This window comes from Aptenodytes patagonicus, chromosome 1 (assembly GCF_965638725.1).
Source record: "Aptenodytes patagonicus chromosome 1, bAptPat1.pri.cur, whole genome shotgun sequence".
NCBI lineage: Eukaryota > Metazoa > Chordata > Aves > Sphenisciformes > Spheniscidae > Aptenodytes > Aptenodytes patagonicus.
In genome coordinates, this window is record NC_134949.1 from 145,768,877 (window position 1) to 145,782,382 (window position 13,506).

At 39.3% G+C, this 13,506-nt stretch overlaps 1 long non-coding RNA gene across 1 annotated transcript; it reads right to left on the minus strand.

Annotated features, from left to right (window-relative positions):
- Positions 1 to 6,767: 6,767 nt before the first annotated feature.
- On the minus strand, positions 6,768 to 13,285 carry LOC143170014 (uncharacterized). Its single transcript, XR_012996991.1, has 2 exons — positions 13,120 to 13,285; positions 6,768 to 9,376 (listed from the first exon to the last, which is right to left on the minus strand). It is a non-coding gene; the product is annotated as an uncharacterized LOC143170014 (long non-coding RNA).
- Positions 13,286 to 13,506: the final 221 nt, after the last annotated feature.

A 13,506-nucleotide genomic window follows, 5' to 3' on the forward strand; every position in this document is an offset into this window, starting at 1 on the left:
GGACAAGCGCAGCGGTGATGGGACCAAAACTGACTTCAACATACAACAATCCACCACCACACACCATCTCTCCTGCCCTGAAGGGCTGTTATGACAGATGGAGCCCAAAGTCATGGACTAAATGAACTCAATGAACATTTTAGAGGGATGGCCCATAGACAAAGGGCATGATATCTGTGTGTATATATCAAAAGACAGGAAAGGTGGTGGTGATTAATTGGCATGTATCAGAAAGTGGGTGACCTGGGCATGACGTAGATGGTATAGAATAAGGGGTGGATATTGTCCTGGTTTCGGCAGGAATAGAGTTAATTTTGTTCCTAGTAGCTGGTACAGTGCTGTGTTTTGGATTTAGGATGAGAATAATGTTGATAACACACCGATGTTTTACTTGTTGCTGAGCAGTGCTTACACTAGTGAAGGACTTTTCAGCTTCCCATGCCCTGCCAGCAAGAAGCTGGGAGGGGGCACAGCCAGAACAGCTGACCCCAACTGGCCAAAGGGATATCCCATACCATGTGACGCTGGTCAGTATGCTCAGTAACTGAACTGGTGAGAGTTGGCCAGGGGAGGGGTGACCGCTGCTTGGGAACTGGCTGGGCATCGGTCAGCGGGTGGTGAGCAATTGCGTTGTGCATCACTTAATTTGTATATTCTTTTATTATTATTATTATTATTATTATTATTATTATTATTATTATTATTATTATTATTATTTTCCCTTCCTTTTCTATCCTATTAAACTGTCTTTATCTCAACCCATGAATTTTGCTTTTTTTCTCCGATTCTCTCCTCCATCCAACTCGGGGGGGAGAGGAGTGAGCAAATGGCTGTGTGGTGTTTAGCTGCTTGCCAGGATAAACCACAACAAAAGTAAACATTCCTAAACTGTTGATATTTCACAATTTTTTCTGTCTGGCTTCAGTTCCTCACTAAATTTCTTTGAGTGTGGTAACTGTTATTATTTTGTAGTCATGGTTGGAAAGTGGAGGACATACAAAAAACATTCAGCATGTGAACTTCATGCAGGTTGCTTTGAAGGACTGAACTTTTACATCCTCTTCTGCCTCCTTTTTAAACTATTAGTTGCATGAATATGTCGTATTTATACACATTTGCCTATTACAAGATCTCCAAGTCATTTAAGCAGATACTTACTATAAAAGTGTAGTCATTATATCAGACTGGTGGTAGAATCCTAAAAAAGGAAAGGTCCTGCAAACAAGTCATATTTATAGCTTTGTTCTGTCTTTATCGTAGAGTACAAATTAAATTTGACCTTGATATACTACAGTAATGTAGAAAGAGCTTCAGTTAGCAAGTGTTTGTCTTATGCAAATGTTGTTCAATAGCTTTTAATGATACTGCCAAGTATCATTACAATAATGTATTTTGCTCATTTTACAGTGATGGAGATGATTTTAGCTCACAAAGTTTACTGGCATAAAATATAAAGTGAAATATAGAGCTGAAGGAGCTGTGGAGCTAAAGCAGAGCTCAGAACAGACAGATCTGATATTTAAAAAAATTACCCAAACCCATACGTGCCAAAACAGATCAAAATACGAACGGGAATTCAGATAATTTTGTCTTCTATCTCCTTCTGTCTACAGAATCTCTTATTCAGTCTCACCAAGCCTTTTCCTATTGCCCTGCTCAGCAAATTTTCTCTTGCTTTGCACTGAACTTGTAACAATTCCTTGCAAACAGGTTATTTTTAGATAAAGAAGAATGTTTTGTCATAGTAAATCAACAAATAACTTTCTTCTTGCAGTCTAGTACTGTCTCAGCCAGAAAAGGAGACATTTAAGTTAAATGTTAGTGATGCTGTAGTTAATAGTATCTGTAGATAGTACAATGGGATCAGGTGCTCTTGGGGTCTGTTACCTGGTGAAAGAGAGGACAGGTCACTTTGGTCACTAAATGCCATTTGTGAGCACTTTGAGGCTGTATTGACCCATCACATACTGCCTGCATGGAAAGAGGAAGCTGTGTTTTCACAAGGAGGGGAGACAATAGGTCGTACAGAAATCAAAAGTGGCCCAAAAAAGCTGAGGTGATCATTCATGTCCTTACTCAGGGAGTCTGGCTTTTTCCTCAATTACTTTTTTGTATTTTTACAAAGATCAAATCCCTGCCTAAGTACAGGAATCAAAGTCTTATCTGTTCTTTTTACCTTCCTATGCATAGAAACAAAAACCAAAGATTAAAATGCTTTAGTATGTTTTGAGAGCTCTATTTCAACATGCAAACATTTTTTATGTCTACAAACTCAGTTATGACCTTTTTAATTCTGAATCAGTAGCTACAAAGAACTAATGAGGCCTAACTAATCCACTTCATATTCATGCCATTAGTTTATTTAGAGAAATTTTCTTCAGTGCTTCTATGTAGACAAAAGCTTAACAAAGACTAATAAATTGATAGAAAGCATATTACAAAAAATAAACCAAACGGTAATTTGCTTAATTAGTCACTGAAAGACAAGTGTTGTTACAAGCAACTCCGTTTTTCGAAATGTCACATGCAAAATGTAGTGGATACATGGGAAATACTCATAAAAAGCATACTCATTAAGTTCGCCACTGTACATGCTTTCAATTGGTTTAACACGTAAAATATAAAGAAGACAAGATAAAACAATGGGAAGGTGAGATAAAGGGTCAAAAGAGGACAGACGGCAAGAAGATGAAAGAAACTGATGAAAAATAATGGCTTCTGGTGACTGCACATACAATACATTATGCAATACAGGGAAGTTATCAATAGTATAAAGGTTTTAAAATCTTTTCCAATCCACATGAAATTTTTTTTTGCAAAGGTAGTACAGGACTGGGGAAAAAAAGATAATTTCATAGAGAATCAGGAAAAAAAGTAATAACTTATCAGTCTGCTAAAGTTGAAGTATTAGGGACTACGAAAGATGCAAAAAACCTAACTACTTGCATATTGAACTGGAACTTGGAAACAAATGATAGCCTACACATCAACACTGACGATTATGAGCTGTCACTGTTTACAAACACATCTCATCTCATTCCTGTACCGAATCTTAGCTACTCATATTTAACAGAAGAAAAAACAAACCAACATCTACAGAAGGGTTTTCAGAGGAAGTGGTAGGGAGAAGAACACAAAATCACAGAATCACAGAATGGTTTGGGTTGGAAAGGACCTTCAAAGATCAACTAGTCCAACCCCCTGCCATGGGCAGGGACATCTTTCACTAGATTGGGTTGCTCAAAGCCTCATCCAACCTGACCTTGAACACTTCCAGGGATGGGGCATCCACAACTTCTCTGGGCACCCTATTCATGGGCATGGCAGCTGTGAAGCTGAACACAGGCATCCACGCAGGCTGTGACAAGAGGAAATAATGGAGTGCAAAAGTAGACACTTTAAATAATGTGTTAGGAGGTGAAATGAGACAAATTGTGAGCTGATGGAGTGATTTAACGGCAATGTGCCATTCCCCTTCTATAGCGTTCATTTTTCTGACTGGATTTTCCATTTAATGGATGACTTCAGGCTTTGCTCTGGCTTCCAGACAGTAATTCATCTCACCTCAGGATTTCAAGTGATGGTGGACTCAGCATTTGGCAGCCAAGTAAGTCTACACCATTGCCAGGACAGAGGCTCCTTCTGCCAAACTTCAATCACTTACCTCTGAGGCGGTTTTCCTAGGCCTTCCTCAATGTCAATAAAGAAAAATAAGCAGTTTTAGAGAATGATTCACCTAACATATTTTAAAAGTCTACTCCGGGTTGAAACGAATTCCTTTCCAAAAATGACTATTTCTCTTCACCGACCAATGAGGCAGCTTAGAATGCCTAGCTCAAATATCCATGTCTAGACTGTAGCCCATGCCTGCATTCTTTTGACAAATCCCACCCAAGATGTCAAGAACTGAAAGGGAAAACGTGAAACTGTCTGGTTATATGAAAACAAACAAGCAAAAAATGGCTGGGCCTCTTATGAACTAGATGGACATTTATGAAAGATAACTCTTAATATCGAACAACATGCATACCTTTGGGATGCAAAAAACCCCAACAACTTTATTTGGCAGAGATTAAAGAACCAAGAGCAATTCTAGACTGATGGACAAAAATCTTCATTGTCATTTAGGTCTTTGGCTTCAGCTGTAATATAATCAAGCAAAAACAGAATAGAAAAAGGACAGAAAAGCAAAACCACTATCTCTGTTGTGACTGCTCCTAATTCATTAAATATTCCTATGTTTTGTTCAACAGGTCATAAGATTACCAGGAAATTTTTTAAGACAACTTGCAACATATGACAAAGATCTGCTTTATATTTGCAGATTTATAATAATTTATTGGGTTTTTTTCATTAATTTTTTTCCCCCAAAATTAATCCCTTGGCGATATTGAACATATCTTTTTATTATTTTTATTTAGAAAAGATTTGCATTTCAGATTTCTGCTTGACTCCTTGGCCAGATCAAGGGTACTATAGAAGTGGTAAGTGGAAAAGGCAAATGACATTAATGTTGACAATGTTGATTTATAAAGACTAGACAAACAGCAGTGCCACCTACTGTTTAAATACAGAAACTCCTGAGAGCTGTGTCCAGGTACCTTATGCGTGGTTTACAGTGGGAAGTTCACTTCGAGAAGGAATTGCTTTCTGTAACTGATACAGCGTAGCTTAAAAAAATAAGTTTAAAAGCAAAATTAAAAACAAATAGCTGTGCATGGGTGAGATCACTGTCTTCCATTTCTGTCTTATTTTTTCATACAAATTATTCCAGTCGGGGAAATAAGAAATTTAAAAAACGTTCTTAAATTAAGGGATAAAGTGGGAAGGCAACTGCTTTCACAGTCAAATGGTCCTTTGATTTGTTACATGATTTTGGAATGTATCAGCAGCACTTGAGCTTCCTAATCTCTCTCTCTCCCCCCCCTCCCCCCCCCCCATGAAATGGACTTGCAGACTGAGGTATTCCTGAAATTAATGATTCCTTCTCATACAGACAACTTGCAGAAAATAATGTTAATTTCAGATTAATTGATAAAGGGCACATAAAATAGTAGCAGATCTTATTTGGAGGAAATGTTTGTAGTGACATGTTTAACAAAGTATCCAGGAGCAGCTCTTACTGCAGGGGTAGTGGGGTCCATCCGCACGAGAACTTTATAACCCCTCAGTACATCTTTGAGTCTGATTTCACTCCTGCGTCAGGACGAGGCACGGCACACGCTAGGACGGAGCCCGGCACCACAGATGCCAGGATGGGAAGCGCACTGAGCCCGCACATCTGCCCCTGGTGAGGATTTCCCTGCTACCCCCCCAAGCCCCTACCCCTCCATGGGCATGGGCACGGGCATGGGGCAAGTGGGGCTGACCATGGGAAGTAGCACAAAGGAAAACGTTGCTAGGTCCTTTGGGAAGTAATGGCCATTTGTGGGGGTGGGGGTGTTTTTCCAACTTATAACAACTAACTATCCTCCTCTTGTATTACCCAGATAATGAATAACCTACAGTGCTCTTGTTTCGTGTGTTTGTTCTCTCAAACCTCACTCGTGTTACACACGGGTACACGTATACACGCCAGCCTATCACAAAATTTTCTGTTGAGATCACCACCAGTGAAAAAAAGCCTGAGAGGGGCTCCTGGAGACACCACTCTAGAAAGCTGTGAGTTTTAGATTCCCCATCCCTCTTGGAAAATGATTACAATATTCCAGTAATATACGAGTCCCTAAATGTAGGATACAGGCTAATAGTTGAAGCCACCTGACAGTGAGGCTTCTAATTCAGCCACCTCAGGTACCTGAAAGAAGACAGGCCATGCAGAGGGGGAGTCGTTTCATCTTAAGATATGATATGAGCTGATTCAGCTTACTGAAAACAAATGTCAATGTTTACTTTACATTAAACAAATAAATTAATAAAAAAAATTGGCCAAAATTAATAGGGCAGGAAAATCTTTAATACATTCTTTCAAAATGAAGAATTTCAATTCTCATTTCAGAGCAATGCTTTGTTTTAAAATTTATGACATTTATTTTTAACAGAATGAAGTATACCTTGGCCTGCAATTTCTGGTTTTGGGTAGAAAATAGGGAGCATCTCTATTCACTATCATTCCTCTTGAACAAACTCCTTGGCACATTTGCTGTGCGCAGCAAAGAAAAGCACGCATTAGCTTTACAGGCTAAGTGTCAGTGAAGACAAATTTTCTAGTCTGAAGTGGTCAGTTGTATACCACAAAGGACAAGCAAACTCATACCTTACTTCCCGTAGCTGTGGTACAATGAAAATTGATATCGAAAACAACTTTTAATATTGTAACTAGATGACAATGTAAGTACGTAAAGGCCTGACCTGAACTCTCAGAGACCGTTGGGAGATGTAAAGCTGCTAGAAATCTGATCTAGTAAAGTGTCTAGGTGGCAAAATCAGATCAAATGCATGATTTAAATAATGCTACTCTGTTCAATCTAGAAAGATGAGGCCTTTGGAAACTGAGGAAGAACTATCTTCTCTTCGATATTTAGAAGTAACTTGAACATGTCATCTTGGGACTAGATAGCAGCTGTGAGTCAACCCAGGGGAAATCTCACCCTCAGTCTTTTTGTTAGCTGCCGTTACTCACTTTTAATTAAAAGAATGCTCCACATAAGGCACAGACAGGTGCAAGGGAATAAAAATGAAGAGAACCTTGCCTACTCAGCTTGATGAGACTAAATTTAAGTGGCACCCAAGTGATAAACTGGGGGCAGAAAGGAACAGACAGAAATCAAGATAAAGACAAACTTTAATCAATACAACCATGAAAGACTAGTGTTAATGTGTTCCTCATAAACAATATTGTTCCATTTTATTTAAGGAGCCTTAAATCACACAATGTCAGTTAGTCTTCACAATATTTATGTTTTGTTTAATTAACTATGCCAATCATAGCCTCACTTGCCGCTCAAATCAACTACAGGCTGGTCAGCCTGCAAGTTATATCATATAAAGCTGGTATGCAATGTTGGATATGACTAAACTCAAATTCCTTCAGGCTTGGACTGAACCTCTGGTAAGGTTCAGCATGTCTAACCAACTACTACGTACTACCTATATACTTACTATATCGCATAGGACCTTTTTGTTCAGAAAGGCTGAGACTGTTAGCCTTCTGCGTTGAATGATTTTCTTGGCTTAAATCAACTAAATAGGAGAACTGTCTCATACTTCATATATATATATGGTTTTTTGTTCTGATTCCATCTGAGAGGCCATATTACAGGGCTGCATCTGGAAAGTCCATTGTTCAGTGGACTTCTGGTAACCTATGTTCCAGCTTTCTAATTTGCAGCTTAAGATAGGTTCTTATTTCATAGAATATGACAAATAAAAGTCTTCTTGAGCATTTCTAAGGACAATTTAAATTAGGCAGTTTAGGGGTTTTCCCCCTTTAGTCAGAATTCTATAATAAAGGTTTATTCACCAGTTGAAGTTTTAGATTTAACAGATAACAGAGACTTTAGATTTCTAAACTGTATTTGGACTAATGATGCAACGTCTATCCAGCCGATGATGATGGTTTTCTTCTGCTTACATACTGTTGAGAGACTTGGCTTCAAATACTGGGAGATACTGCAATTGTTCAGCTTATAATCAAAAGAATAGTCAGAAAGTGGTAAGTAGTAATTAATAATACAATGCCATGGTAATTACTATTGTAACTGAAGTTACTTGTTTTCTTGAGCAGTACTTAAATGCACTTTCTTCTTCTTCGTCACTTTTGGGTGTTTTTCTGACATTGATGTATCACCGTTTTCCTTTCCTCTTCACACTTCTGGATCAAATGTGGTATAGCTTTCTGGAACTTTTAACTTCAAGTACATGCATCTAGCTCTTCTTCCCAGTAATCAAAAATCTTTCTCTTTTTTGCTTTCTCTGGAATTTGACTCTTTTTATTTGCAATGACAAACTCAACAATTAATGCAAGCTGTACCTATTCTATAAAATTCAAGCCCACTCTTAATTGTGGACTGTTCCTTCACTGTTGGCTTGGCTTTAGTAATGTTACCAGTTACTAAAAATGTCACTAGCAAAGATGTAGTCCCAGTGTTTTATATTTGTTTCCCACAGACTTGAAAAGAAGCAGGACAAGAACTGGAAAAAGCAATTAATGAAAAAAGTAACTGCATTCCCTGCTCTAAGAAATTATCTTCCCATATGATGCCCCGAACTGCATTTCACCATCACATTTATTTATAGTCAAACTAAGTCTTTTTTTTTTTTCTCCTTGTAGGTATCATTCACAAAATATACACTTTCAAGAAATACTTTTTCCCGAAAATTCTCTTTGGAAGTACACCTTAGAAAGATTTCAGTCATGACTCAGTGATGCACCGAATCTATTTTCACCTTGTGATTCAACAAGGTGAACTTCATTTTGTTTTTATTTTTCCCTTTTTATTAAATGTTTCAATATTACATCTGTATCATTTGGAGAAGGCCTTTGCTAGAGGTTGCTAACTCTAATTTCATAAAATTGGCCATTAGTATCACAGCTGGTTTCCAAGCCAGCTGTTGAACTTTGCCTTCTGAAAGCCTTCTGCTACTGTTGTTCTCTCTCATGAGCCTCAACACACCTTCAGCTCTGTGAACACCTCCTTTCTCCCACAGATCCTTTGTAGCTAGACATTTCCACCCTAATTCCCCACCCTTCTTCCACCCTGTGAAGTCACCAGTCTCCCTCCAAAACCAGATGGTTTTTATTCGGAAGCACCTCTGGTTTTTTGAGATCACTTTTTGGGGGGACAATTCCTACATTTGCTTTATCTGTGAACTTCTATCTCCTGTAATCATTCCTCTTTGGGTCCCTGTTTGGACACCTTAGCCAAGCACAAAGTGATTCTGCTTGCAGAAGTATACTTCAGCTTAGAAGTATAAAAAATTATTTATTGGTTATCGTACACAAATGATCACTACTAGGCTAGGCATTAATATGCTCACCACTTCTTAGAAGACAGACGCAGAGTCTTTGCTAGCCAGGCAGGCAAGAGTCAGGAGGAGAAGGGGCAGTTCCTGCAGGTCCCTGGAGCACAGCTGCAGTCATGCCACCTTCTGCCAGCCTAGGTTTTCTTTATGACTTTATACTTGCCCATGGCGGTGCTTTTCCTTGTCTCGCCCTCTCTGCAATTTCAGCTTTCTCATCACACACCAATCTCCTCTTCAGACTTTCTGACAGCTTTTTTTTTTTCCCCACAACTCAGCAATCTCCTCAGAAGTCTGCACCATGGTTACGTAGCTGTGTAGTATCAGCAATGGGCCTGGTATCCTTAGAGCACAGACGCACAAACAGACTTCAAGACAGAGGGAATCACACTTCTCTTTTTTAGCACCGAGATGACTGTAACACAGGAGGTAAGGAAATGGATGTTACAGGTGGCTACCAGTCAGACCTGTAGGTTTGAGTATCAGTTGCTCAGCACTAACCTTCTATATGCTCATGCTTACCCTGTAAGAAAAGCTTATCCTTTTCCTTGTGATACACCATTAGACATTTCTTCAGATCTTAATATACTGCAATAAATCATTACATTTTCTTGAACTTTCCACTCCATGTATCAGCATTCGGATCTAGGCCAATTTGAATTAATGTTGCGAAAAACTGCATTAAATCCTTTAATGACACCTATCCAAAACAAGAACCTTCCACCCTCCCCATGAAAATTTATTATGCAGGGCTCATAGAAAGAGATATTCCGTAGGAGACATAATTTTTAAATATACACAATTCTGAACAATATGCATAACATCTTTGTATGCATATACATGTTCTGTACTAAAAGAAGACTTTCAAGTTAAGTTTTACTTTCAAAGATTTTCTTTATATGTCCCCTCATTTTCCATGTAGGACTCAATGTGTGAAGTAGGAATTCACAGTCTTACTGGCAGAGACATGTTATAGTAGTCACACTAACCAACTTAATCATGCTGACCAAAAATGTAACAAATTTAAAATCATATTAACAAAAGCTCCTTTTGCCGCTGTAGCTTAGCCTGTTAAGGGAACTGATTTTACACACACCTCCAAGTAACTTGTAACTTAACTATATCGGTGCTCCAAAATACCTATTCTGGCAAACACCATGTTGTAAAACCGCTGAAATGTTTATATATCACATGTAAGCCTTTTTTGGTGCATTTTATTCTTAAGAAAATGGCAGAGTATTACAAAGAACAACAACTATTAAAGGAACAAAGAGTGAAAGATATGCTATAAAAATGTTGAATATGGATAAATTTATCTAAACATGAACACAAAAGAAGCTTTGACACTTGAAGGATAAGGGTCTGATCGAGCCTAGCTGTGGGAAAGAGAAAGGATTGAGTTGAGATAGACAGCCAGAGAAGTCTTATTTATACTTTCTTCTAAAAGGGCAAAAGAGGCACGAGTGCCAGCTGCTACATTTGAGAGACACTATCTCCGTTTGCTGTCCTTGGCAATGACTTGCTTGGCCTATACTTGGAACTATCCCTGACTAAACGTTTCATTCTCACCAACTCAGAAAGCTTAATCTACATCACTCATTTTCCAATTCATTAATACATCAGACACAGCACAGAAGGAACAAGAAACTAAATAATGTACTTGAGTCGACATCTGGAAGGATGAGAATGAAAAGGGTTCTCCTGTCATGACTGTGACCTTTGTACTTGCCATAGCCATCAACCAAAGTATCAATTTAGATGCAAGGGTGGTCCTAATGATACTACTGCCCACTACAAATTAGATCTCTGTCTACAATTAAAGCAAGATTTTTTTTTCCACCGCTAGGGCTCATCTGGCTTTCTCATCTAAAATCCTGTAAATATGGGGCAAGAGTGCAGGATGACGAAAAGAGAAGGCAGTAACTCCACCACGAGACGGTTTGGTTGTTTTAAGACAATCCCAGGGCTCTGTTTTGCAACTATTTCTTTTTACTCTGCGTTTGGGCTGCAAGTCAGTTGATGTTATTGCTGCTTCCTCTTCCTGCCCATACAAAATATTTGCAGCAAATTTCAGTTTAAGTAAATTCCAACCAACCAAAACCACCCACATCTCCTTTTGTAAAGTATTAAAGGACTATTCCTTACGAACACTGAAAATTAAAATGAAATAGTGCTTTATGCAGAAAGGTTTTAGTGTAACTTCCATCAATTCCATGGAATATGTTCCTGTTTTATTGGAAACTGAAATTCAGTGACAACTGTGATTCAGACTTTGCTGTCTTCAATTCCGCCAAAAAGCTGGGTGCAAAACTTTCTACTTTTTGCAGAGAGCACTATACGCAGGCTATTCAGTGTAGTGATCTTTCTTTGGAGATGGGCCTATTTTATAAATGCATGTATGTCACAAACAGCTTTAATAAAAGTTAAATACAAGATTGTGGGAAACTTAATGATCTCAAGAAATTCAGTATTTGTCTATGATTACATTTGTAGTAACACAGTGCAATAAAAAGCGGCTCCTTTGTTTCTGAAATATTTTCCATTTCCCATCCTGAGCAATGAGAGAAACAATGTATTTTACTAATCAGCTGAAGTGGCATCTAATATTGCTAATCATGCCGATCATTTAAATTAGGGTAAGAATGAGATAAAAGCAATGGGTAAGAGACGTGGAAAAGGTAGAAAGAAGGGGAGGAGAAAAAGGGAGTTAATTAGTGGGAGACATACTCAGGTCTGTATTTTCTTTTCCTTTTTGTCTAGCTTTTGCAGATCACTATTCATGTAAAAATGTCAGAGATCCACCTTGTGTTCTTGTGAAAACTGAGGCTGAAACCTCAGATATTTCTGTATTGCCCTAATGAGAAGAATATTTAGGATTATGCCATCGATGCATTTATTTCTCTTCCCTCTTACTTAAAAGCAGTATTTTAATTTATAGATTGGTAACATGCACTAGCTATCACACAGAAAAACATCCAATTAGACTCACAGTAAGCAATTCCAAAGTCATGTTGAACAAGAAGATGCCTGTAACACTTAACATTTTGCGAATGTTCATATTTCACTAGCACGAGTCACATTAAACGTGTTTTTTCCTCACACTGAAAAGTAGTATGTAAATTAGTATCTTCCAATGTTCAGACCCACGGACGTACATCTGCTGTTCTCATTTCTAACCATCTTCAAGTTGCTGATAACATACATACATAATAGAAGTGAATTTTCCTATGATTCACCTTTCAAATATTACAATTTTTTTTCCTGTCAAAATTCTGCTAATTTACGCTTCATTATAGGCTACGAAGTGCAATTATGGATTATGCTACACTAAGGTCTGTAGCCTCTATGTAAGAAATATGTGCTTTGCAAGATTCCATGTAGAAACTATCCTGCAAACTTTTATTCCAGTATTTTCTATTTTAGGATACCATCATTACAAACCTATGTCTGTTAGTAAGATGTTGGGGTCAAATTAATTAGTGGAAAAAAAGAGACATCAGTATTATCTGCATATTCTGTTTCCCACAGGCATATAGATTTGATAAGCAGCAAGTTAAAAGTCAAATTTAAGGACACTGGAAGGTTCAGCTCTGTAAAGGAAATGTGGCTATTCTTTAATCCTATAAAGTCTACAACAGACTAAACTGAAGTACAAATTAACTATTACTTATTAAAGCAAATACTTTAAGAGTAGGAAACTTAGCAACTGAAAACACGACTAAATTAAACGGTACACAACCACTTTAGACAAGAGAAGCTGTCAAGGTTCCCCCCAAAAATGGCTGCCCCTCCTTCTATCCCAAACCTGTACCAGCCCCTCTCACATACCAGTAAAAAGTAAGAGTAATAGAAGCCAGAGGTGGAAGCTAATCTGCGTGAAATCTAACTTCTTTTTTTCCCCCCAGCTAGTTTAGTTTTAACCCCAGTCAGACCCCTGGGAGAGTTCACACATCTACACTTTCATCTCACAGGCATCTTTGCTCTCCCTAGTTTTCTTCACCCACTGTGGGCTACAGGATCCCTCTCCATCTCGACTCTGTACGCTCTGTTGACTCCGGTACTCACCTGCCTAAAGGGTGAGCAGAGTCACCTTATTAAAACACACACGCACGCGCGCAAAAAAAAAAAAAAAAAAAAAGGAAAGAAAAAAATACCAACTTCACTGCCGCCCTGAGGTCGCCCCTTCAGCGACAGCACGCCCCTCCCGACACAGTGCCGGCCCGGTGCAAGGGCGGTGCTCAAGGGCTGCGGACACCCGCCCACACGACGTCTCCCGCTGACAGCGACAGCTCACAGGGTGACGGCGTGAGGCGCGCGGAAAGGCACCCCGCGGGCCTTCTCCCTCGGGAGGCCGCAGGAGGCGGAGGCCAGCCCGGGCGGGCACGCCGCCCCGCCAACACCTGCTCGCCAGGTGGCGAAGGCGGAGCGAGCCCACCTCAGCCGGCGACAGCCTCCCCGCGAGGGCTGCGCCCCTCGGAGGGGCCCCAGGGCGCAGCTTCTCCCAGCGCTCGGAACACGACTGCCCCCCGCCACCCCCCCCGGCTG